This window comes from Macaca nemestrina, chromosome 3, assembly GCF_043159975.1.
Source record: "Macaca nemestrina isolate mMacNem1 chromosome 3, mMacNem.hap1, whole genome shotgun sequence".
NCBI classification, from domain to species: Eukaryota; Metazoa; Chordata; class Mammalia; order Primates; family Cercopithecidae; genus Macaca; species Macaca nemestrina.
The window spans coordinates 156,906,470-156,933,856 of NC_092127.1; the positions used below are offsets into that span (position 1 = coordinate 156,906,470).

Sequence of the window (27,387 nt, forward strand, 5' to 3'; positions counted from 1 at the left end):
ATGGAGCTCATATTTTAGTGGGGCAGATAGATAGTGAAAAGTGATAAAAATGAATATATAATTGGCCGGCGCAGTGGCTCACACCTGTAATCCCAGCACTTTGGGAGGCCGAGGTGGGCAGATCACCTGAGGTCAGGAGTTTGAGACCTGCCTGGCCAACATGGTGAAATGCCGTCTCTACTAAAAATACAAAAAATAGCCATGCATAGTGGCGTGCGCTTGTAATCCCAGCTACTTGGGAGGCTGAGGCAGGAGAATTGCTTGAACCTAGGAGGCTGAGGTTGGAGTGAATCGAGACCATGCCACTGCACTCCAGCCTGGGTGACAGAGTGAGACTCTGTCTCAAAAATCAAACAAAAAAACATAATGCAATTTCAGATAATAATATGTGCAAAGAAAAGAAATAAAAATAGGGAAGAGGAAGAAAGAGTATACGGTTGGTGACTGGAGAACGCTTTTAAAAGAATAATCAATTCACAAAGCATTGCATATTTAAAAAGGAAAAAAAAAAAGCGATCAGAAGTGGGGCGTGGTGGTACACACCTGTAGTCCCAGCTACTCGGGAGGCTGAGGCAGGAGAATCACTTGAACCTGGAGCTAGAGTTTGTAGTGAGCCGAGATTGTGCCACTGCACTCCAGCCTGGGTGACAGAGCGAGACTCCATCTCAAGAAAAAAAAAAAAGTGGTCAGAGAAGACTTCTTGGAGGAGTTGGCATTTGAGCCAAGACCTGAATTCAGTCAGGAAGAGAGCTAGGATGGGGGGTGGGGTAGAGGCTGGGAAAGGAAATTCCGGGTGGGGGCGACAGTGAGTGCCAGGGCAGGAGGAGAGGATGAGCTGGTGAGTTGAAGGAACGGCCAGAAGGCCACTGTGAGGTTGATGGAGAATAAACAGCAGGGCATGGAGCACAGCCAAGCCACTTTATGCAGGCTCCTAGAGGGAACCTCGGGAAGGACTCTGGATTTTATTCCAAGTGTGAGGAGATGCCATTGGAGGGTTTTGAGAAGGGAAGTGATGTGACCGTGTTTAAAAAGAAAGATTGATCTATCAGAAGATGGATTTGGCAGCCATATACAGAAATGAGTCTACCCCTGGTTCAAATTAATTTTGCCCACCTGATACTGCAGGATCTGGACTAGATGAATTTTTAACATGTCAACAGTTGACATACATAGCCTATTTTTATTTATATCCTTTATCTTTTTGTTTTTTATTATTTATTTTCTTTTTTTTTTTTGAAACGAAGTCTCACTCTGTCGCCCAGGCTGGAGTGCAGTGGCATGATCTTAGCTCACTGCAACTTCCACCTTCCGGGTTCAAGCGATTCTCCTGCCTCAGCCTCCCGATTAGCTGGGACTACAGGTATCTGCCACCACGCCCGGCTAATTTTTTGTATTTTTAGTAGAAACGGGGTTTTACCATGTTAGCCAGGATGGTCTCCATCTCCTGACCTCGTGATCTGCCTGCCTCAGCCTCCCAAAGTGCTGGGATTACAGGTGTGAGCCACTGCACCTAGCCCCTAAATCCTTATCTTTAAAAAAATCTTAGGGCCTCTATATTTTTCTTTTAAAAAAGGTCTTGTATAAAGATGGATTGCTCCCTTGAAGATTAAATGTTTCCAGTTTTTGAGTTGATGCCTGTGTCATCTTTTATCTTCTTTTAGTGTAACTTTTGAAAATTGTGCTGTGGCTATGCAGTGGCTCATACCTGTAATTCCCAGCATTTTGGGAGGCCAAGGTGGGTGAATCACTTGAGGTCAGGAGTTCAAGACTAACCTGGCCAACATAGTGAAACCCTGTCTCTACTAAAAATACAAAAGTTAGCTGGATGTGGTGGCAGGTTCCTGTAATCCCAGCTACTCGGGAGGCTGAGGCAGGAGAATCGCTTGAACCCGGGAGGCGGAGGCTGCAATGAGCCGAGATCCCACCACTATACTCCAGCCTGGGCAACAGAGCAAGACTCAGAAAGAAAGAGAGAGAGAGAGAGAGAGAGAGAGAGGGAGGGAGGCAGGCAGGAAGGAAGAAAAGTACGCTATTTGATTCTCCCCTCCTCCCTCTTTCTGTCTTCCTTGTGTACTTCCTTTAGAGACCTGGATTCTGCTTGCCAATATTAATAAAATGCAGGTTGTTTTTATTAGGTACTATTTGTTTGCTTTGTTTTGTTGTTTTCTTTCTTTTTTTTTTTGAGATGGAGTCTCGCCCTGTCGCCCAGGCTGGAGTATAGTGGCGCGATCTTGGCTCACTGCAAGCTCCGCCTCCCAGGTTCACACCATTCTCCTGCCTCAGCCTCCCGAGTAGCTGGGACTACAGGCGCCCACCACCACGCCCGGCTAATTTTTTGTATTTTCGGTAGAGACGGGGTTTCACCGTGTTAGCCAGGATGGTCTCGATCTCCTGACCTCGTGATCTGCCCACCTTGGCCTCCCAAAGTGCTGGGATTACAGGCGTGAGCCACCACGCCCGGCCTGTTTTCTTTCTTTATACAAAGATATCTTGAGAATATTGAATATATTCACAGATGGTAGAATTGGAGCTTCCAGTTCTGCTTTCTTTGCCCTGACCTTGTTTGAAACGTGCTTGCGTCTGATATGCTGATTCCATGTTGCAAAAGTGAAAGTATGTACTAAAGTGCCTTAAAATTAAGTGGCAATGTAAATAGAGATTAAATTGTCTTTTGAATTTGTCACCCTCAAATCACATGTATTTTGTGGCCACCATATTTTCTTCATTCTTTTAAAACTGTGACCCAAGCCCATAGTGATGTGTATACCTCTCGTGTAGAAGCAGGTCAGAACATTCACTCTCAGTTACCTTGACAAATATTTGTGGGCAGGCTGGGCTTGCTGCCTACACAGCCTCACAACAGCCCACTTTTGTGCTCAGGAAATATATCAGAACCACAAGAGGGCAGCTTGTCCAGTGAACCTAGGGGTAAAAAAGTGCTGTTCGTTAGCTACAGGATAATGAAGGGAAAGATGTCTAAATTTTTCAAAATGTTTATTGCATAAGGAAGTTTTTTTTTCTTTTTTTCTTTTCTTTTTTGTTTTTTGTTTGTTTGCATTCCTTGACAGTTTCATCTATTCAGAGAGAGAATGATTTTGGAAATTAAAAGTTTTAAGACGAGTTTCTTCATGCACATCTATTTTTGGCTTCTCTGGAATATAAATACCCATTTCCCCTTGAATCCCATATTCCTCCATCTTCTGTCCGTTCAATCTTTATTAAGGTATCATTTACATATGATAGGGCCAGGCACAGTGGCTCACGCCTGTAATCCCAGCACTTTGGGAAGCTGAGGTGGGCGGATCACTTGAGGTCAGGAGTTTGAGACCAGCCTGGCCAACATAGTGAAACTCTGTCTCTACTAAAAATACAAAAATTAGCTGGACATGGTGCTGGGCACCTATAGTCCCAGCTACTCTGGAGGCTGAGACAGGAGAATCACTTGAACCCAGGAGGAGGAGGTTGCAGTGAGCTGAGATCACACCACTACACTCCAGCCTGGGCAACAGAGTGAGACTTTGTCTCAAAAAAAATTACATATGATAAACTTCACACATTTTCAGTGGTGACTTTTAACACATGTATCCAGCTGTGAAGCCACTGCCCCATCAAGATGTAGGAACTAACATCTCTAGAAAGTTTTCTCATGCCCCTCTGCAGTCGGTCTCCCCTTGAAGACCCCACATCCCCTTTAATCTTGAATCCTTGAAAACATTTTACCTGACACAAAGCATTTTGTAACTTTAAAGTAATGATCATGCACAAAACTTATGTTCTTGTGTAGACCGTGTGAGAATTTGGGAGAGATGTAAGGAAATCAAACCCAGCTTCATTCCAAGACAATTCTGTTGGGTTTGACCCTTTGTGGCTGTAGTGGTCGTTATCCTCTGGCTAATATGCACGGAGAGGGAGAACTGTCATTAACTGAATAATCATTAATTTCCCGTTTGTTCTTTAATGTTTATTTCTGCTGTATTTAACATTTATTACTGGGCTTGGTGGCTCATGCCTGTAATCCCAGCACTTTGGGAGGCTGAGGTGGGCGGATCATGAGGTCAGGAGTTTGAGACCAGCCTGACCAACATGGTGAAACCCTGTCTCTACTAAAAATACAAAAATTAGCCAGGTGTGGTAGCACATGCCTACTACTCAGGAGGCTGAGGCAGGAGAATTGCTTGAACCTGGGAGGCGGAGGTTGCAGTGAGCTGAGATTGTGCCACTGCACTCCAGCCTGGGAGACAGAGCAAGACTCCGTCTCCAAAAAAAAAAAAAAAAAAAAAAAAAATTAGCCGGGCATGATGGCGGACACCTGTAATCCCAGCTACTTGGGAGGCTGAAGCAGGAGAATTGCTTGAACCTGGGAGGCGTAGGTTGCAGTGAGCCGGGATCATGCCGTTGTACTCCAGCCTGGGCCACAGAGTGAGACTTCATCTCAAAAAAAAAAAAAAAAAAAAAAAAAAAATTATCGCACCTACATACTTGTATTATTTAACTTAAGGAATCCTCCCTATAAGGGAAGTGCTATTATTATCCTTACTTACAGACTGAGGAAAATAAGAGGGAAACTGAGGTACTGGCCAGGCGTGGTGGCTCACGCCTGTAGCCTGGCCAACATGGCGAAACCCCGTCTCTACTAAAAATACAAAATTAGCTGGGCATGGTTGTACGTGCCTGTAATCCCAGCTATTCAGGAGGCTGAGGCATGAGCATCACTTGAACCCAGGGGGCGGAGGTTGCAGATTGCACCACTGCACTCTAGTCTGGGCGACAGAGCGAGGCTCCATCTCAAAACAAAAAAAAAAAAAAAGAAAGAAAGAAAGAAAGAAAGAAACTGAGATACAGTCACGTGTGGCTTTTGATTGATTAAAAAGAATGAGTGAGGTTAGTTTCCTGATGAGGATAAGTGAAATTAAAAGTTTCTTAAGAAACTAATTTTCTCATTGATCAAAATAATATGTACCCAGGTTGGGCGAAATGGCTCATGCCTGTAATCCCAGCAATTTGGGAGGTCGAGTTGGGCAGATCACTTGAGCTCAGGAGTTTAAGACCAGTATGGCCAACATGGTGAAACCCTGTCTTGACTAAAAATACAATAATTAGCCGGCATGGTGTCATGTGCCTGTATTCCCAGCTACTGGGGAAGCTGAGGCAGGATTATCCCTTGAATCCAGGAGGCAGAGGTTGCAGTGAGCTGAGATAGCACCATTGCACTACAGCCTGGGTGACAAGAGCAAAACGCTGTCTCAAAAAAAAAAAAGTAATATGTACTCAGATTTAAAAGCCAGGGCTTCTCTTTCCCTGTACATAATGCCCTTGGGCAGTGTCACCCGTGGCTGCAGCTGAATGCCATAACAACTGACCCTGACTGGCAAGCCTCCCTATGTCTGTTTCCTGCCTTCATTGTCTCCTGACAGGTCGCCCTGTCTTTAGCCCTTCTCTGCATTGTGATCCTTCTAACATGCAGTTCTGGTGATGTCCCTTCCTGATTAAAATTCTCCGATGGCTCCCTCGGCAATCAAATGTGGGCTCCTGGTTCCTTGCCTTGGCAGCGGCACATCCTGTTGCTCTCCCCTGCCTACCTTCACCCTGGCTGTGCTCAGCTCATTGTTGATCTCCAGAGATCTGTACACTCTCATGTCCCTGCACCAGGAACTGACTGTTCTGTCTGGAAAATGCCCTCTTGTCTTTCAGACGTGTCTGCCGGGTAAACTGTTATTCATCCTTGAGGACTTGGCTCACATCTTCCCTGATTAGCCCACACAGATATGGGATCATCTTCTTCCCAGCTTCCAGGGCCCCTTGTGGATTAGAGCTGGTGTCACATTGTTTTATAATGTCTTGTCCCAACTCTTTGCCCCACTAATCTGTACCCTCCTGGAGGGCAGTGACTTTGTCTTCTCAACTTGACATTCTAACCTAGCTCAGCACCTGGACTCACTATTCAGACTACAATACCGCAAAGGCATAGAACATATTCATATTCACCACTGCTGTTGCCATTGCCTGGCATAGGGCCTGGCCTGTAGGAGGTATTCATTTCATATTTGTTGAAAGCATTAATAGTGGGTGTTTTTAAATATCATACTGTAATGGTTTAGCCCAGGAATTGCAACCTGAAGGGCATCATCAAGCCATGGCCATCTTTTGTATGGCCTCATAGTATTTTAAGTTTTTTGAATTTGATACCTGTGGATAGAGCATGTGCTCTCCTGTTTACCACTGATTAATTGCACAGTTAATCCACTCTGATTATCATGCCCTTGACCTCCTTACTCATCTGTGACTCATCTGGTCCCTGGAGATGAGGTTGGGGGATGTGGGGAGGGGCAGTGTATTTCTTTGTTGAGGCTACCATAACAAAATACCGTGGGCCAAGTGGCTTCAACAGCAGACATTTATTTTCTCATGGTTGTGGAGGCTGGAAGTCCAACATCTAGGTGACAGCAGGGTTGGTTTACCTGGAGGCTTTTCTGCCTGGCTTGCAGATGGCTGCCCTCATTGTGCCCTCACATGGTCGTCCCTTGGTCTGTGTTGTCTGTGTCTGAATTTCCTCTTCTTCTTCTTTTTTTTTTTTTTTTTGAGACAGAGTCTCACTCTGTTGCCCAGGCTGGAGTGCAGTGGCACAATCTCAGCTCACTGCAACCTCCGCCTCCTGGGTTCAAGCGATTCTCCTGCCTCAACCTCCCTAGCAGCTGGGATTACAGGTGTGCACCACCACGCCTGGCTAATTTTTGTATTTTTAGTAGAGACGGGGTTTCACCATGTTGTCCAGATGGTCTCAATCTCTTGACCTTGTGATCCGCCTGCCTCGGCCTCCCAAAGTGCTGGGATTACAAGGGTGAGCCACGGCGCCTGGCCGAATTTCCTCTTCTTATAAGGACACTGGTCATATTGCATTAGGGCCCATCCGCATGACCTCACTTAATCTTAATTACCCGTTTAAAGACCCTGTCTCCAAATGTAGTCACATTGTGAGATACTAGGGGTTAGAACTCGAATTTATGAATTTGGCAGGGCAGGGAGGGGCACTATATATCTTAGAACAGGAAGGGGCATGAACTCTCAGGTACTGTGGTCTGTTCCTTGCATCTGATTCCTGTTTTATAACATGCCACTAAAAGGGAACACAGCAGAGACAGCATTTCGTTCACTGAGGCAGAATCTGGATGGTTATAATGTGCACCTGCTCAAACACCTGATCTCCACTCTGGTCACTTTGATCTTGGTACCATATTCATGTTTCTTAAGCAGCTAACATTTAGCCGGAATGCCAGGTAGAACTTAGGTGCTTTTCATTTTGGAAATTCATACCCTTTTTCATTCTATCACTCCAAACACTGGTGTGTGGGCTGCAAACTTTCTTTGCCAAGGGTTAGGTGGACAGGAGAGGTAAAAGCTGTATAATGACATGGCACCACCTCCATTTGCTGTAAGCAAACAGCCAGGTCCTTTATTACCCTTGAAACAGGCACTCGTGACACAGGTTGAACTCAGAGAAGCAAGTCAAATGCCAGGTTTCTGTGGGTCAAAGTTCCTTCCAGTACTGTATGTTAATCAGAAGCTCAACCTTAGTTAATTTGGCCATTGCGTTGGGAAGAACTTTGGAACCAATGATTACTGAGCTGGACTGCAGGAGTTAGCAGAGCCCAGTATTTTCTTATCCAAGAGGTATGTTGTAGTCTTTCTTGGAGGGGATCACAGGAATGAGACATTTGTCGCAGCTTTATTTATTCTTGGTGGAACAGTAGTATAATAAAATCTTCTACACTGAACGTAGCTAATCAAAAGTATTTACTTGCCAGGTGCAGTGGCTCAAAGCTGTAATCCCAGCACTTTGGGAGGCTGAGGCGGGTGGATCACATGAGGTCAGGAGTTCGAGACCAGCCTGACCAACATGGTGAAACCCCGTCTCTACTAAAAATACAAAACGTTAGCTGGGCATGGTGGGGCGGCCCTGTAGTCCCAGCTACTTGGGAGGCTGAGGCAGGAGAATCACTTGAACCTGGGAGACAGAGGTTGCAGTGAGCTGAGATCATGCCACTGCACTCCAGCCTGAGTGACAGAGGGAGACTCTGTCTCAAAAAAAAAAGACAGGATCTCATTCTGTTTCCCAGGCTGGAGTGCAGTGGCATGATCATAGCTCACTGCAGCCTCAGAACTCCTAGGCTCAAGTGATCCTCTCGCTTCAGCTTCCCCTAACAAGCTGGGACCATGGGCGCCCAGCTAATTTTAAATTTTTTGTAGAGATGGGATCTCACTCTATTGCCCAGGCTGGTCTCAAACTCCTGGGCTTAAAGTGATGCTCCTGCCTCGGCCTCCCAAACTGCTGGGATTACAGGCGTGAGGCTCTCCTTTCTCTCTTTGTCATAGTAAGATTTTCTTTCCTTGAGTGTCCTTTAATTAATATGAAACAGAGTAGTCTTGCAGAGCTGGCAAAATGATGTGACCTATTTTCTCCATGTATATGTGGGCCAGGGGAGATTTCCCATATTGCCTGGTTATGTAGCTTCCCTTGCAGTTCCAGGCACACACAACGGCCTGTGATAATAGCAAAACACCATGTTCCTTTTTCTCACCCCCTCCCCCAGTTCCATTTAGTCATCACTAACTTTGGACTTCTCAATACCGGTCTTTGGGTCATATCTGTTATCTTTTTCATTTCACAGCTTAGGTAACGGAGGCCTTGGAAGGAGACTCTGCCTCAGGTCACCCAGCAGAGATCAGCAATCCTTGGCTCACTGAGGAGGTTTGGTAAGTTGGCTTCATCTTCACCATGACTCAAATGCACATAACCCAGGGGCAGAGAAAAGTGGGTGAACATCACATAGCAACATCAAAATGCTAACCCTTGCCACCCCACTTTGTTTTTCTTTTTACAAACATATTCTTGTTGTGTTTGTTTAATTTACTAGGCCAGAGTGCCCTGTATGTTTGTTAAGTACAAATGTCCTTAGAGGACTCCCACTGCCAAAAAGAATGACAGAGGTATATTTGAATGATTTCACTGAAACGCTTTTAATACTGATTTCATGAAAATGTCTGGCAGTGGGTCCTTCCTGCAGCGCTACTGCACATCATCAACTGTAGAATGTGGCCCCCCGCCCTTCACACACACAGTTTAACATGTCTGAAATTCAGCGCACCTTATGCAAACAGGTCTGGTGAAATACAGCATTTCTCTGATAATCCCCAGATGACTAGCATTAAGTATTCCCTACCTCGTTTTCACACAATACAAATTTTTTTTTCTTTTTTCTTTTTAAAGGGTTCAATTTTTAAGGGTAAGAAATGCATAGTCTGATGAGTAGCTGATTAGTAAGAAGTCTGTGCTTACCAAAGAAAGAATTTAGGTTTCTTTTTTTGTTTTTTTGTTTTTGTTTTTGAAACGAAGTCACATTATCGCCCAGGCTGGAGTGCAGTGGCACGATCTCGGCTCACTGCAACCTCCGCCTCCCGGGTTCATGTGATTCTCCTGCCTCAGCCTCTCGAGTAGCTGGGACTGACTACAGGCACGCACCACCACACCTGGCTAATTATTGTATTTTTAGTCGAGACAGAGTTTCACCATATTGGCCAGTCTGGTCTCAAACTCCTGACCTCAAGTGATCTGCCCACTTCAACCTCCCAAAGTGCTGGGATTACAGGCATGAGCCACCGCACCCAGCCAGAATTTAGTTTTCTAATACTGAAAGAAAACCTTTTTTTTTTTTGGTGACTTCATATGATGGTCTTGAGATGAGCACCCCAAGGACCTTGTAAATAGTGGGCGCTGGCACTCAGAATAGCCTATGTGAGATAATGGAGCAGTCTTCCAGACATAAGATCCCAGAATCAGACACTTATTCAAGATTCCCTTCAGCGGGTAGGAGTTCGCAATGAAAATGCCCCATGCTATGTCCCAGAATGACTTGTTCATTTATCTGTGAGAGCAGAGTCCAAATCCATGTTCATGTTAAATGTGCAGAAAAATAGCATCTTGAGAGTTAATGCCACAGAATGGGCATGATTCCCTAAGCCACATTTGCCTGATTGAGACAGATTTTAACATTTGCAAAACCTCCACGTTATGAGACCCTATGGGTGATAGTATATGATCTGTAGGGATACAAGTAAATCCACTAACAAACATTTTTTGAGCACCTGCTCTGTGGCAGACTCTGTGCTAGACTCTGTGCTAGGCTCTGTGCTAGATGCAGCATAATTAAGAAGTAATTAGGACAGAAAGGATTGCTGTCCCCACAGGGTTACTTTAGTAGTCACAGAAGATATTAAATAATATATTAACGGAGCAATGAGTGGGCTGATCAAGAATTGTAAGGACTTAAGAGTTTAAAACAAGAAAACCGGCCGGGCGCGGTGGCTTATGCCTGTAATCCCAGCACTTTGGGAGGCTGAGGTGGGTGGATCACGAGGTCAGGGGTTCGAGACCAGCCTGACCAACATGGTGAAACCCCATCTCTACTAAAAATGCAAAAATTAGCTTGGCGTGGTGGCGGGCGCCTGTAATCCCAGCTACTCAGGAGGCTGAGGCAGGAGAATTGCTTGAACCTGGGAGGCGGAGGTTGCAGTGAGCTGAGATCACGCCACTGCACTCCAGCCTGGGCAAAAGAGTGAGACTCTATCTAAAAAAAAAAAAAAAAAAAAAAAAAAAAGAAAACCTAGGCTAGCCAGAATGGCTCATGCCTGCAATCCCAGCACATAGGGAGGCCAGGGTGAGAGGATCACTTGAGCCCAGGAGTTCAAGACCCACCTGGGCAACATAATGAGACCCGTCTCTACAAAAATTTTAAACATTGTCATCCCATTCTCTACTGGAAAATAAACAAATTAGCTGGGGGTGCTGGCACGTACCCATAGTCCCAGCTACTTGGGAGGCTGCAGTGAGAGAATTGCTTAGGTCTGGGAGGTTGAGGCTACAGTGAGCCAAGATGGCGTCACTGCACTCTAGCTGGGGCAACGGAACAAGACCCCGTCTCCAAAAAATAAATAAATAAAAACAAGAGGACCTAACATAATCTGAGTCAGGAGGGGACTAGCGGGAAGGTTTCTTGGAGATTAAATGGCGTTCTGAGACCTGGAGGATAGGCAGAGGGGGATTGGTGACAGGCGGCAGTGGCTACATCAAACAGCCTGTGCAGGGTCCCAGTGTGGAGAGAGTGTTGAGAGGGGTCAAGGAATAGCATGAACTATGGGGGGAAAGGGAGGGAGAGTGGCTTCACGTGAACAGGTGTTTGTTGTAAAATGAAAACTTAGTCAAATTTCTGGAAGAATCTTTAAAACCTCTTAAAGAGATGGATTTCAGACTGATGATCAGATTTTGTTGTTTTCGTGGTTCAGACAGAAATCTTACCTTGTCTAAATCAGCACTATGTCCTAGAGTTAGAGCCCAAGTCTTGCTCCCCTGCTAATCCTTTGAATTTTCCCCAAATCTATGTTCTTAATTTCCCTCACCTACCTCCCCCAGGAAGGTAATCAGCTTCTAATAAGAGGTGGTTTTCACAGACAATGTGTCCACATTTCTTTTTCTCTGCATCCTTGATGGCATCAGGGAAAGGTGATCATTGACATAGTCAATGTATGTGTATGATTCTCCCACCAAAGGCAGGATTTAAAAAATAATGCTTTAAATAGAATGAACAGAGGCAGCTACTTGGACCAGCTACTTGACTTTACTTGTGCTTTGAGGCCAGTGTGAGATTCTTAGGTTTCAAACCTTAGTGCTCTGTGTTGACATTTTCTTTTTCTTTTCTTTTTTTTTTTTGAGACAGAGTTTCACTCTCGTTGCCCAGGTTGGAGTGCAGTGGCACCATCTCGGCTCATTGCAACCTCCGCCTCCTGGGTTCAAGCAATTCTCATGCCTCGGCCTCCCCAGTAGCTGAGATTATAGGCGTGCGCCACCACACTGGCTAATTTTTTGTATTTTTAGTGAACATGGGGTTTTCACCATGTTGGCCAGGCTGGTCTCGAACTCCTGACCTCAGGGAATCCACTCACCTCTGCCTCCCAAAGTGCTGGGATTACAGGCTTGAGCCACCACGCCCAACCTGTGTTGACATTTTCTATCAAGAGAACTGCTGAGCTGGGGCACTTTGGCCAGTTACTGAATTGACAGATGCAGAAATTTACACATGTTCATGTATACACACAAGGAGCCCTAATTCCATGGAATTGGCCTTCTCAAGCTTGCTGGTTTCTTACTTATGAGTAAATTTGATGCAATTTTTTTTTTTTTTGAGACAGTCTTGGTCTGTCACCTTAGGCTGGAGTGCAGTGGTGCAATCAGGGCTCACTGCAGCCTCGAACTCCTGGGCTCAAGCAGTTCTCCTGTCTCAGCCTCCTAAGTAGCTGGGCCCAGCTAATTTTTAATTTTTTATAGAGACGAGGTCTTGCTATGTTTCCCAGGCTGATCTTGAACTCCTGGGCTCAAGAGATCTGCTTGCCTTAGCCTCCTAGTGCTGTTATTGCAGGTATGACCACTGTGCCTGGCTTGATTCAAAAAAAGTCCAGGTCATTACCTGACTTTCTTTGAGATGTTTATTTGTTTTATGACCTTATAAAGAGCTTATTTCACAATACAAAGAATAGAATGAGGATATTATATATGATTTATATCAATAAGTTTGACATTTAGGTTATATGGAAAAATTCCTGGCAAAATATAAATAATGAATCTTAAAGTTAGCTGATTAAAAAAACCAAATAAATAAATAAAATATATAAATTAAAAAACCCAACTTAAGGAAAAAAAACCTGTATAGTTCTATAACAAATAAGGGAAAAAAATTAGTAGGGATTTTTTTCCCCATTCTTCCCCATTTATTATTATTTATTTATTTATTTATTTATTTATTTTTGGGACAGGGTTTCACTCCTGTTACCCAGGCTGGAGTGCAATGGCGCGATCTTGACTCACTGCAACCTCTGCCTCCTGGGTTCAAGCAATTCTCCTGCCTCAGCCCCTTGAGTAGCTGGGATTATAGGCATGCACCACCATGCCTGGCTAATTTTGTATTTTTAGAAGAGATGGGGCTTCTCCATGTTGGTCAGGCTGGTCTTGAACTCCTGACCTCAGGTGATCCTCCCACATCGCCCTCCCAAAGTGCTGGTATTACAGGGGTGAGCCACCGTGCCCAGCCTGTTTATTTTTAACAAAGAATTTCAACATCCTTCTTATATTCTCTTTTGGTTAATTTCTTTTTTAAATTTTATTTATTTCATTGACAAATAATAATTGTACATATTCACGAGGTACATAGTGATGTTTTGAGACATATAATGTGAAGTGTTTAGATTGGGGCCTTGATTTTTCTCAAGCCACAGCAAGCATAGTTTCCTCAATCAACATGGCAACTGAAGTTAGGTGATAGGAAAGGTTAGGGGAGGAAATACCACAGGGCTCCTGATGGGAACTTTAAGTAAAATAAAAATAGTAAAACATTTGGAGTCCTTACCCTTTCCTACTAATCATAGCCTAGATTTTCATTGCAACGAAGTTAATGAATTAAGAGGTAGATATTATTTAACCTACAAGTTGAAATGCAAGTTGCATTTGAAAAGGAGGAAAACGTGGCCTGCTGAAATTGTTTCTTTGGTAAATGGCTCTTCATATTTTGGAATTGTAGCTCATTTAGTGAAACCACAGATCTCTTAGAAACAGATTTTCCTAAAATCCCTGTCCTAATTACATAATAATCACTAGAAGATATATCTTTTTTTTTGAGATGGAGTCTCGCTCTGTCGCCCAGGCTGGAGTGCAGTGGCACAATCTTGGTTGACTGTAACCTCTGCCTCTCAAGTTCAAGTGGTTCTCCTGCCTCAGCCTCCCGAGTAGCTGGGATTATAGGCACTGGCCACCATGCCTGGTTAATTTTTGTAGTTTTAGTAGAGACATGTTTCACCATGTTGGCCAGGCTGGTCTTGATCTCCTGACCTCAGGTGATCCACCTGCCTAGGCTTCCCAAAGTGCTGGGATTACAGGCGCAAGCCACCATGCCTGGCCTAGAAGGTGTACCTTTTGGAAAATGGGCTCCTCATCATTTTGTTTCAAGAAGGCAGACTCTAACCCAATTAAGACTTCAGGTAAAACTCATGTGGTCCATATGAGGGATGCTTACTAAAGAGCAAATACGGCCGGGCGCTGTGGCTCAAGCCTGTAATCCCAGCACTTTGGGAGGCCGAGACGGGCGGATCACGAGGTCAGGAGATCGAGACCATCCTGGCTAACACGGTGAAACCCCGTCTCTACTAAAAAAATACAAAAATCTAGCCGGGCGAGGTGGCAGGCGCCTGTAGTCCCAGCTACTCGGGAGGCTGAGGCAGGAGAATGGCGTAAACCCAGGCGGCGGAGCTTGCAGTGAGCTGAGATCCGGCGACTGCACTCCAGCCTGGGCGACAGCGAGACTCCGTCTCAAAAAAAAAAAAAAAAAAAAAGGGCAAATACTCCCAGAGGTCAAACAACTGAGTTAAAACACATTGTCTTTTCCTTGGCCAACCACTGGTAGGGAACTGTCACAAAATGACCCCAGGCTGCTCAAGGCAATCCCTAAAGGTAGCTTCTAAAAACGAGTTTTCTGCTTCTTCACTTGAAAATGGAAGAGATTTTTTTTCCATTACAAGTTATGTGGTACTGTTTATTTTGTACAACGTAGCTTTTTACTACAAAGAAGGGGAAAGTGGCCTATAATTTAATTTGATTTAAATTAAACCTACATGGGACCGTCATATAAAAGATACTGGGACAAGTGTGTGAGGGATACAAAGGTAAATCAGACACTATCCTGGCCCCAGCACAGTGTAAGAATGAGCATTTAAACATTTAGTTAATAAGAAACATGGCTGGGCACAGTGGCTCACACCTGTAATCTCAGCACTTTGGAAGGCCGAGGCAGGCAGATCTTTTGAGGTCAGGAGTTTGAAATCAGCCTGGCCAACATGGTGAAACCCTGTCTCTTTTAAAAATACAAAAAAATTAGCTGGGTGTTGTGGTGCACTCCTGTAATCTCAGCTACTTTGGCTGAGGCAGGAAAATCGCTTGAACCCAGGAGGCAGAGGTTGCAGTGAACCAAGATTGTGCCACTGCATTCCAGCCTGGATGACAGAGCAAGACTCCGCCTCAAAAAAAAAAAAGGCTGGGCGCCATGGTTTACGCCTGTAATCCCAGCACTTTGGGAAGCCAAGGTGGGCAGATCATGAGGTCAAGAGATCGAGACCATCCTGGCCAACGTAGTGAAACCCCATTTCTACTAAAAATACAAAAATTAGCTGGCCATGGTGGCGTGTGCCTCTAGTCCCAGCTACTTGGGAGGCTGGGACAGAAGAATCGCTTGAACCGGGGAGGCAGAGGTTGCGGTGAACTGAGATCGTGCTACTGCACTCCAGTCTGGCGATAGTGTAAGACTCTGTCTCAAAAAAAAAGAAACAATACCAATAAAACAAGAGTGAATTAATTAGATCAAGGAGCATCATACCTCACATATGTAATGGTATATTTGAAAATGCAGTGGAAGTTACTGGATCCCTTTTCTCATCTGTATCCAGATTTGCCAGGGAGTATATTCACTACCCTCTTGTCTGGACCTCTCCCTTTTCTTTTCTTCTGCCTGATCGCTGATCAAATTCAACATCAGTGTTAATTTAGGTATGGAGCCTGCTGGTATTGAAAACTTATGCAAAGTAACCCTGAAGTCCTTTGCAGTTTATAAACATAAATGTGTAATTACCACTATGATGCAGACTGAAGAACTTTCCAAGACTTGATGTAGCTGGGCATGGCGGCCCACGCCTGTAGTCCTAGCTACTTGGGAGGCTGAGGCATGAGAACCACTTGAGTCCAGGAGTTCGAGGCTGCAGTGAGCTATGATTTATGATTGTGCCATTGTACTCCAGTCTGGGCAAAACAGTGACACCCCATCTAAAAAAAACAGAAGAAAAAAAAAAGACTTGTCAGAGTAATTGGGCTGAATTTACACTTAGCCCATTGTGGATACAACCAGTAACTTCACAAAGCCTTCCTGTAAAAGCTAAGATGGTGTTGGGATCTGCCTTCTGGACCCAAACAGATATTTGGAAAAATGGTTTTTGGTAAAGTATAAGAGCAGTGAGTTTAAGGCTAATTCCAAACTTAATGATTTGCCCTTTTAAAATCAGTTCATCAGTCTGGGCAACACAGTGAGATCCTGTCTCTACAAAAAATTTAAAAATTAGGCCAGGTATGGTGGCTCATGCCTGGAATCCCAGCACTTTGGGAGGCTGAGGCAGGCAGATTACTTGAACCCAGGAGTTCAAGACCAGCCTGGGCAATGGTGAAACCCTATCTCTACAAAAATTAGCCAGGTGTGGTGGCTTGCACCTGTAGTCCCAGCTACTCAGGAGGCTGAGGTGGGAGGATCATCTGACTCTGAGGCTCAGTTGAGGCTGCAGTGAGCTGAGATGGAGGCATCACACTCCAGTCTTGGAGACAGAGAGAGATTGTCTTTAAACAAAAAAAAAAAAAAAAAAAAAAAAAAAAAAGCTGGGCATGGTGGTGCATCCCTGTAGCCCCAGCTACTTGTGAGGCTGAGGTAGGAGGATTGCTTGAGCCTATGAGGTCAAGGCTGCAGTGAGCCATGATTATGCCACTGTACTCCAACCTGGTCAACAGAGTAAGACTCTGTCTCAAAAATAAATAAATGACATAAAATAAAATTAGTTCATTCATGTGGGCAAAAGTTTCATAGATCTAGTGGTTAGTTACTTTGCCTGTGTGCCCTTTGATGTCCTGCTATTTGCCAAACAAGATAATCTATTTTCAAAACTGAAAACACAGGCTGGGCACAGATCACTTGAGATTAGGAGTTTGAGACCAGCCTGGCCAACATGGTGAAACCCCTCATCTCTACTAAAAACACAAAAGCTTAGCCTGGCGTGGTGGCAGGTGTCTGTAATCCCAGCTACTCAGGAGGCTGAGGCAGGAGAATTGCTTGAACCTGGGAAGCGGAAGTTATAGTGAGTTGAGATCGTGCCACTGCTCTCTAGCCTGGACGACAGAGCAAGACTCTGTCAACAACAACAACAAAACAAAAAAACACCAAAAGCTGCAAAGGCAGAGAGGTGGATATGAGCCATGACTCAACCAATAACATGGCAGACGAGCAGACAATTGCCTACTAAAGGAGGTCTGTCTACCTAAACGGAAGAGGTCTGTACCTACCATAGAGGAAGAAAAAGAAAATTATGGGCATCAATAAAGTGTATGTGTCTTTTGGCAGAATAACAGGACAATAATGGCTTTATGCTTTGTAGGATGGTATTTAATGCTCTAGAAAGCAAAGAGAATACTCCAAGGTTGTGAAGCCGAAATTGGTAGCTAATGTCAGTGTTGAACCTTGAGGCAAATTTCATGGGTGACACTTAAATGTCAGCCCTGTAGTTTCCAAGAACAAGGTCTTCAAGCCAGTCATTAGACATGCATCAAAGTTCTGCCGAGGTGGGGCCTCATCCCGGGCTGCACATTGGGTAAAACGGGTTGCCCAGGTGTGTCAGCGGTTGCTGCGCCAGGTGCAGACAGTAATAGAATATCTGACATTCACTTCAGCCATGCTCACTGGTTTCTGTGCAGGTATTGCCTGCCAAGAAGTAACAGTATGAGAACAGCCACACTGCTTTCATAAAGAATGACAAAATTTCTGTGTCTGCAAAATAAATGAGGTCCTTTTGAAACTAAGAGCAAGGTCAGCAAAATACAAGGGGGACACCTCAAGCAAAGAATGAAGTGGGCATCGAAATACGATACCAGAGGCTGGGTGCCGTGGCTCACGCCTGTAATCCCAGCACTCTGGGAGGCCAAGGCGGGTGGATCACCTGAGGTCAGGAGTTCAAGACCAGCCTGGCCAACATGGTGAAACCCCGTCTCTATGAGGGGGAAAAAAAAATTACAGGCCCAGGCATGGTGGCTCATGCCTGTAATCCCAGCACTTTGAGAGGTCAAGGTGGGCGGATCATGAGGTCAGGAGTTCAAGACCAACCTGGCCAACATGGTAAAACCCCGTCTCTACTTAAAATACAAAAAGTAGCCGGGGTTGGTGGCAGGCTCCAGTAATCCCAGCTACTCGGTAGACTGAGGCAGGAGAATCGATTGCCCCAGGAGGCGGAGGTTGCAGTGAGCCTAGATCTCCCCACTGCACTCCAGCCTGGGTGACAGAACAAGACTTGATCTAAAAAAAGAAAGAAAAAAAGAAAGAAAGAAAAAAAAAGAAATAACATACCAGGCTGGTGTGAAAAGGTGCTGAACACAAACCGGGTCTTTCAATCTAGGCATGTCGGTACCCACTGATTTTTGTTCTTCTGTACCTGTGTAATCAGAGTGTTTCTTGGAATCTTAAAATATTGGAGTTATAAGGAACTCTAGAGGTCGTGAAGAAAATTATAATGATGATTTGCATTTACTGAGGGTTCACTGTATGCCAGCCATAAGGAAGTCTTTTACTTGTGTTATCAGTTTTACTTGTATAGCCTCATTTGATCTCTTCCATAATCTCTAAAGAAGGGGCTAGGATTCCTATTTTGCCAATAAGAAAACAGACTTAAAAGACAACAGGGAACTCACACAAGGTCATACAGTTCATGCATGGCAGAGCTGGCTCACATACCTATGTCAGTCTGAGGCGAGTTTGCATTTTTTAACTACCAGCTCCTTAGAGGGCCGAGGGATTCTCAGGAAAAGGTATGTCCATCCACATTCTGACCAGGTCCCCAGGAGTTCGCCAACTCATATAGTTCAGTGAAAATGACCAAAGGATGTATTGAAAATCATGGAACCTATACCCTGAAATTTTAGCTATATGGAGTGTGATATGCAATTATACAATGTATTGGTGGGTTCATATTTTGGCCTTAAGTTCCCCCATCACTAAGGAACTTGCTGTAACCCTTAACCTGGGTGGCTAAGGACACAGTGCGGATTCCAGCTGCTCTGCTGTCCCACGAACTCTTTTTTCTCTGGGGCATCTTCTTGTGTTTCAAGTTTCAATCATTTGGTGAATTTTAAAAAATTACCAGGCTAGGCGTGGTGGCTCAGACCTGTAATCCAGCACTGTGGGTGGCTGAGGTGGGAGAATCACTTGAGCCCAAGAGTTCAAGAACAGCCTGGGCAACATAGTGAGACCCCATCTCTAAAAAAATAAATAAATTAAAAAAAATTAGCCAGGCACCAGGCACGGTGGCTCATGCCTGTAATCCCAGCACTTTGGGAGGCCAAGGCAGGTGGATCACCTGAGGTCGGGAGTTTGAGAGCAGCCTGACCAACATGGAGAAACCCCGTCTCTACTAAAAATACAAAATTAGCCAGGCGTGGTGGCGCATTCCTGTAATCCCAGCCACTCGGGACGCTGAGGCAGGAGAATCACTTTAACCTGGAAGGCAGAGGTTGCTGTGAGTCTAGATCATGCCATTGCACTCCAACCTGGGCAACAATAGTGAAACTCCATCTCAAAAAAAAAAAAAAATTTACTAGGCATGGTGGCACACACCTATAGTCCCAGCTACTGGGGAAAGGGAATGGCAAGGGTCTAGGGTGAAAGGATCACCTGAACCCAGGAGGTTGAGGCTGTAGTGAGCTATGTTTTTGCCACTGTGCTCTAGCCTGGGTGACAAACTGAGATCCTGTCTCAAAAAGTAAAACAAAATAAGACAAATCAATTCACAGGCAGCACTTACTGAGACACTGATTTAATCGGTCTGAAGGGGAGCCCAGGAATCAGTATTTTTAAAAAACATATAGATAATCTCTGGTGTAAACTTTTGCTTATTGGCCTGGTGAATGTCTTTGTATTGCTCTTTCCTACCTGAAAGCATTTTTTTATTATTATTATTTTTTGAGACAGAGTCTTGCTCTGTTGCCCAGGCTGGAGTGCAGTGGTGCGGTCTCAGCTTACTGCAACCTCTGTCTCCTGGGTTCAAGTGATTCTCCTGCCTCAGCCTCCCAAGTAGCTGGGATTACAGGCGTGCGCCACCACACCCAGCTAATTTTTGTATTTTCAGTAGAGATGGGGTTTCACCATGTTGGCCAGGTTGGTCTTGAACTCCTGACCTCAGGTGAACCGCCCACCTTGGCCTCCCAGAGTGCTGGGATTGCAGGTGTGAGCCACTGCATCTGGCCTCAGAGAGCATAATCTGTATTCCCTAGCAGCTGTTTTTATTGTTGTTTTTCTTATGGTCTTCAAAGATGTAATGGGCTTTGAAATCCTTTTGGCTCCTAGGAAGAAGCTATTACTGGTTGGTGGAGTCCTGTCTGAAAATGAATTCTCTGTTTACACTGCCCCGTTCATTCCCTGTCCTGTGAACTACAACTACAGATTCTCCTTATAACTCTGCTCAGAATAGAAAGCTTAATTACTCTACCCCTAAAATCTTGCAGATTGCAAGAGGCTATAAGCTACTGGTATAGCCTAAAGATCAAGGGATCTTGTGTGGTGTTATGACAACTACTTCTATTTATATGTGATGTTCACTTTAAATATACACAGACATATTTGTATGTTAGTGGAAGGGGGTCTCAAAAATCTCATCTGACCTTTAATTAGACTCAAATAAGAAGTGGTAAAGACATTGACGTATGGGCCGGGCATCTCAAAAAAAAAAAAAAAAAATATATATATATATATATATATATATATCTATCTGTATATATCTTTAAAAAGGAAAAAAAAAAAAAAAAAAAAAAGGCTGGGAATGGTGGCTCACACTTGTAATCCCAGCACTTTGGGAGGCCGAGGCGGATGGATCATGAGATCAGGAGATCAAGACCATCCTGGCCAACATGGTGAAACCCTGTCTCTACTAAAATACAAAAAATTAGCTGGGTGTGGTGGCGGGCGCCTGTAGTCCCAGCTACTTGGGAGGCTGGGGCAGGGGAATCACTTGAACTCGGGAGGTGGAAGTTGTAATGAGCCGAGATCGCTCCCCTGCACTCCAGCCCGGTGATAGAGCAAGACTCCATCTCAAAATAAAAATAAAAATAAACTGCCAGGCGCGGTGGCTCACGCCTGTAATCCCAGCACTTTGGGAGGCTCAGGCAGGCAGATCATGAGGTCAGGAGATTGAGACCATCCTGGCTAACACAGCGAAACCCCATCTCTACTAAAAATACAAAAAATTAGCCGGGCATGGTGGCGGGCGCCTGTAGTCCCAGCTACTTGAGAGGCTGAGGCAGGAGAATGGCGTGAACCCGAGAGGTGGAGGTTGCAGTGAGCCGAGACTGCGCCACTGCACTCCAGTCTGGGCGACAGAGCAAGACTCCATCTCAAAAAAAAAAAAAGATAAAAAAAAAAAGAGAGATTTATGTATGGCAAAACCAACGCTGGGAGTTCAAGCCCCACAGAATACCCAGGTCTAGAACTCCTGTCTTTGGAAGCTAGTTATCTTTTCTCCTCACCCTCTGCCTCACTTAACGATGTCTTTCACGGCCTTTCCTCTTCATTCACACTACCACCTTCCTAGGTCAAGTCATAATTTTAATTCCTAAATTACTGTACTAGCCAGGGAAGGAGGAAAAAAAACTGTAAGAAACCACATCAAAATGTCATCTGTGGTTGGTAGACATCTGATTTTAATTTTTTAAATATCTGCTTTTCTGAAATTTATACATTTTACATAATAAACAAGTTTTACTTTCCTAAAGGAAAAACACACATCATCACTGGCATAGACTTCACCCTGGTATGTGAGCACATGTCCATTATACGACCCATCTGTGCCTAGCTATCAGAGTTGCCTTTCTAAAATGTGTTCTCCAGGCTCCTGCTTAAACCCTCCGGGTGTCCTGGAATTTCAAAGTCATAACCCAGACCCACCCTTCCGCCTATCCCCTTATCTCCAACCACACCCAACCCAACCCTCTCTGCTTGGCAGGTCAGCATCCTCCTTGTCCTAGGACCAGGGGAGCTCCATTCAGCTCCTTCACGGCTACTCTCCTCTACACAGAGAACCCCACACTCTTTGTCCTTTCCCCTTTACCTCTCCAGATGTTATCCTTTGAAGCTCAGCTAGCCTACGGCCAGACCACCCTGATCACTCCCGATCTCATCTGAAGCTCAGCTCAACTCCTTCCTTCTCCAGGTCACCTTTGTCACCGTTTTTTATCTGCGTCAGGGTGGTTTCGTTTTATGTAAACCAAGTCCACGCCATTGAAAATGGTTGCATAGAGAATTCTATTTTATTTATTTATTCCAGAGTCTTACCCTGTCACCCAGGCTGGAGCGCACTGCTGCGATCATGGTTCACTGTAGTCTCTACATCCAGGGCTTGAACAGTCCTCCTGCCTCAGTTTCCTATGTAGCTGGGACTACAGGCATGCACCACCATGCCCAGTTAATTTTGTTTGCTTTTAGTGGAGAGAGGTCTCACTATGTTGCCCAGGCTGGTCTCCAACTCCTGGGCTCCAAGGATCCTCCCACTTTGGCCTCCCAAGATGCTAGGGTGGCAGGTGTGAGCCACCGTGCCTGGCCTTACATGGAGAATTCTGAAAGCCTGCCCATGTTCAGAGGAAAAGGAGTCCTGTGACTATAGTGGTTTTTGCCATAGGCACAAGAAAGAAAAGTGACAGAATGAATGTGACATATTTTTCATCCAGATTTATAATAATTCTTTTAGACCTGTGATGTCCAGTACGGAAGTCCCTGGCCACACATGGCTATTTAAATTTAGATTAAAAAGAAGAAAAATAGGACCAGGCGGGATGGCTCATGCCTGTAATCCCAGCACTTTGGGAAGCCGAGACAGCTGGATCACAAGGTCAGGAGTTCGAGACCAGCCTGGCCAGGATGGTGAAACCCCATCTCTATTAAAAATACAAAACTTAGCTGGGCACGGTGGCATGCGCCTGTAGTCCCAGCTACTCAGGAGGGTGAGACAGGAGAATCGCTTGAAACCGGGAGGCGGAGGTTGCAGTGAGCCGAGATCAAGCCATTGCATTCCAGCCTGTGCGACAGAGCGAGACTCCATCTCAAAAAAAAGAAGAAAAATAATAATTTAAATTAATTAAAATTAAATACAGAAGATTCTCCACCTAGAATGTTTAAACTTCATGATTGGCCAGGCATGGTGGCTCACATCTGTAATCCCAGCACTTTGGGAAGCTGAGGTGGGCCAATCACCTGAGGTCGGGAGTTTCAGACTACCCTGGCCAACATGGTGAAACCCCATCTCTACTAAAAATGCAAAAATTAGCCAGGTGTGGTGGCATACGCCTGTAATCCCAGCTCCTCAGGAGGCTGAGACAGTGAGACTCCATCTCAAAAAAAAAAAAAAAAAAGGAATCTAATATCCTTAAAATCCATCATGAAGTTTATTTATTTACTTTTACTTTATTTTTTAGATGGAGTCTTGCTTTATTGCCCAGCTGGAATGCAGTAGTGCGATCTCAGCTCACTGCAACCTCCACCTTCTGGGTTCAAGCAATTCTCCTGTCTCAGCCTCCCAAGTAGCTGGGATTACAGGTGTGTGCCACCACACCTGGCTAATTTTTGCATTTTTAGTAGAGAGAGGGTTTTGCCATGTTGGCCAGACTGGTCTCGAACTCTTCAGGTGATCTGCCCACCTCAGCCTCCCAAAATGCTGGGATTATAGGTGTAAGCCACCATGCCCAGCCTTAGATGCTTTTTTTGTGTGTGTGTGACGGAATCTCCCTCTGTCACCCAGGCTGCAGTGCAGTGGCGCAATCTTGGCTCACTGCACCTCTGCCTCCCAGGTTCAAGTATTCTCCTGCCTCAGCCTTCTGAGTAGCTGGGATTACAGGCATGTGCCACCATGCCTAGCTAAGTTTTATTTTTAGTAGAGACAGGGTTTCACCATGTTGGCCATGGTTGGCCCAGCTGGTCTCGAACTCCTGACCTCAGGTGATCTGCCCACTTTGGCCTCCCAAAGTGTTGGGATTACAGGCGTGAGCTGCCTTGCCTGGTCACATTTTTGACTTATGATATTTTTTACTTATGATGGAGTTAATGGGAAGTAGCTCATTGTAAGTCAAGGAACATCTGTAAAATTAAAAATTTTTAATACGGTAGCCAGTAGCCAGTGGTACATTTTAAGTGCTTAATAGCCATATATGGCTACTGGCCACTATCCTGATAGCAGCAAAGATACAGAACCTTTCCACCATTACAGAGTTATACGAGACGGCCCTGTTTTATTATTTATTTCTTTATTATTTTTGAGACAGAGTCTCCCTGTGTCACGCAGGCTAGAGTGCAGCGGCGTGATCTTGGCTCACTGCAACCTCCGCCTCCCTGGTTCAAGCAGTTCTCCTGACTCAGCCTCCTGAGTAGCTGTGGCCACAAGCGTGCGCCACCACGCCCAGCTAATTTTTGTTTTTGTTTTTTTTCTTTTTGAAACAGGATCTCACTCTGTCCCCCAGGCTGGAGTGCAGTGGCAGGATCTTGGCTCACTGCAACCTCCACCTCCCAGGTTCAAGCAATTTTTCTGCCTTAGCCTCCCGAGTAGCTGGGATTAAAGGTACGTGCCACCATGCCCGGCTAGGGTTTGTATATTTAGTAGAGACGGGTTTTCACCATATTGGCCAGGCTGGTTTCGAACTCCTGACCTCAGATCTCCCAAAGCGCTGGGATTACGGTGGCTCCCGTTTTAGATATGTAGTTATATGACAATGCAAGGAAGAATATATTTGCTTAGTGTGTGTGCCTTGTTTTCTCAGTGAGAAACCAAAAGGGTTGTTTTTATTATTATTATTAGTTTTGAGACAGAGTCTCACTCTGTTGCCAGGCTAGAGTACAGTGGTGTGATCTCGGCTCATTGCAACCTCAGCCTCCTGGCCTCAAGGGATTCTCCTGCCTCAGCCTCCCAAGTAGCTGGGACTACAGATGTGCCACCATACCCAGCTAATTTTTGCATTTTTAGTAGAGATGGGGTTTCACCATGTTGGCCAGGATGGTCTTGATCTCTTGACCTTGTGATCCGCCCGCCTCAGCCTCCCAAAGTGCTGGGATTACAGGCGTGAGCCACCGCGCCCGGCAGTAATCTTCGCTTACGTTTATTTTGTAACCTTATGCACCTAACCAGTGCTGGATATATAAGAAATACTTTGTATTTGTTGAGTTGATTTTTTAGTACTTAGTTGGTAGTGCGCCATTAAAGTGTATGAATTTTGAAATAGGAAACCAAGTTTCTGGCCCCTTCTCTTCTGCCAACTAGCATGTGACTTAGAATATCTCATTTAACTGAAGCAGGTCACAGTTTCCTCAAGGGTAGATGGTTGTAAACTGGACTATATTGGAAGATTCTTCCAGGTTTGGAATTTTGTGGTACATATGGAGTATTCACTTTTAAATAAAAATGTACCCCCTTCCGGCTGGGCGCGGTGGCTCAAGCCTGGAATCCCAGCACTTTGGGAGGCCAAGGCGGGCGGATCATGAGGTCAGGAGATCGAGACCATCCTGGCTAACAAGGTGAAACCCCGTCTCTACTAAAAGATACAAAAAACTAGCCGGGCATGATGGCGGGCACCTGTAGTCCCAGCTATTCAGTAGGCTGAGGCAGGAGAATGGCATGAACCCGGGGGGCGGAGCTTGCAGTGAGCCAAGATCACGCCACTGCACTCCAGCCTGGGGCACAGAGCAAGACTCCGTCTCAAAAAAAAAAAAAAAAAAAATGTACCCCCTTCCCCCAAACATACAAACACACACACAATGAAAAGTAGCAGGTTAAAAAATATTCTAGCTTATTTTAAACTTCATTTGTCCCGGGAGGCTGAGGTGGGCGTATCAGTTGAGGGCAGGAGTTCAAGACCAGCCTGGCCAACATGGTGAAACCCTGTCTCTACTAAAAAATACAAAAAAAAAAAAAAAAGCCAGGTGTGATCTCAGATACGTGGCAGGCTGAGGCAGGAGGATCGCTTGAATCTGGGAGGTGGCGGTTGCAGTGAGCTGAGATCACACCACTGTACTCCCTCCCGCCTGAGCAACAGAGCTAGATTCCATCTCAAAAAAAAAAAAAATTTGCCACGTGTGGTGGCATATGCCTGTAGTCCCAACTACTTGGGAGGCCGAGGTGGGAGGATTTCTTGAACCCAGGAGGTAGAGGTTGCAGTGAGCCAAGATCATGCCACTACACTCCAGCCTGGCTGCCTGGGCAAGAGAGAGTGAGACTGTCTCAAAAAAAAAAAAAAAAAAACCAACAACTTCATTTATCTAATTTTCCAAAGATATAAGCCTAGGATTTCAGGATTAAATTCTCTGCCACAGCTCTAGCTGACTTGGGCAAGTCAGGTAGAGAGTTAATTGCCTTCGTCAAACCTCACTGAGGTTTTACACTATCTTTAGTCTCACTGCATGCAGCAGTCACCAGTCAATGCTGCCAACCCTTTTCCATTGTTCTAAGTCAGGCATCAGTAAACTGTGGTCTATTGTCTGTTTATGTATGGCCCTCTCGCTAATGGTTTTTACATTTTTAAAGGGTTGCAAAAAAAAAAAAAAAAAAAAGAACCAGACTGGGCAGCACAGTGAGACCCTGTCTCTACATAAAATAAAAAAATTAGCCAAGTGTAGTGAAGCACACCTGTTGTCTACTCAGAAGGCCGAGGCAGGAGGATCCCTGGAGCCAGGGTGGTTGAGGCTGCAGTGAGCTGCACCACTGCACTCCAGCCTGGGTGACAGAGGGAGATCCTGTCTCAAGAACAAAACCCCCCAAAACAAAAAACAAAACGAAACAAAGAATAATATGTAACAGAAACCATATGGCTTGCAAAACCTATAGTATTTACCTAGCTCATGACAGAAAAGTTTGCCATCCCCTGCACTCAGTGACTTTCCTGTACAGACCCAACCACTTTTTAAGGCAAATTGTTTTCTGAAGTGTTATAAGGTCCCGTGACTCAAATACCATGGAATTAAACTCCATCTTCTCTATGGTTTAGAAAGAACTCTGAAGACAGGGAAGGGCAGCCAGGCTGGCGGGGAGTGGACGGGGACCCTCGACTTGATCAGTTTTGTATTGAAACACTACAAAGTAGGCAGGACCCCGTGTTCTGAAGGCAGAAAGCGAGTCCTTGGATCCAGAATCTGTGTGTTCTGGTCTTGGCTTTGGAAATTTGATGAGTCACGGTTTCTGGCTGTGTCCTCCTTGACTTACAGCTTTCACAAGAATGAATTCTGAAGGCCCCATGAAAGGGAAGAGCTGTGAGAATCGTCATCTAAGGCCCATGCTTGCATTTCAGTTTCTCTTTTTTCTTTTCCTTCTTGCTGCCTCTCCGTTTAGCACTCTGGGATCTAGATTGGATGGGCAGCTAAAGGGACTGAAATGGAGAGGCAAGAGCCAAACTTCAGGGCCTAGAGCAGGGCTGGGCCTGTATCTGAATTCTGATAGCAGCATTGCCAGGCAGCTCCAGGGCAAACACAAAGT

At 45.1% G+C, this 27,387-nt stretch overlaps 1 protein-coding gene across 5 annotated transcripts in view; it reads left to right on the top strand.

Annotated features, from left to right (window-relative positions):
* Positions 1-27,387, top strand: part of LOC105487721 (RNA binding motif protein 47) — a 208,638-nt gene that overhangs the window by 78,987 nt on the left and 102,264 nt on the right. For 4 of the 5 annotated variants that reach the window (XM_011751309.3, XM_071093700.1, XM_011751315.3 and 1 more), the window contains one exon: positions 8,667-8,751. The gene's annotated coding sequence lies outside the window, so the exon portion shown is untranslated. Of the gene's footprint in view, positions 1-7,537; positions 7,669-8,666; positions 8,752-27,387 lie in introns of those variants that run through there. The other variant, XM_011751310.3, reaches the window with a different exon arrangement.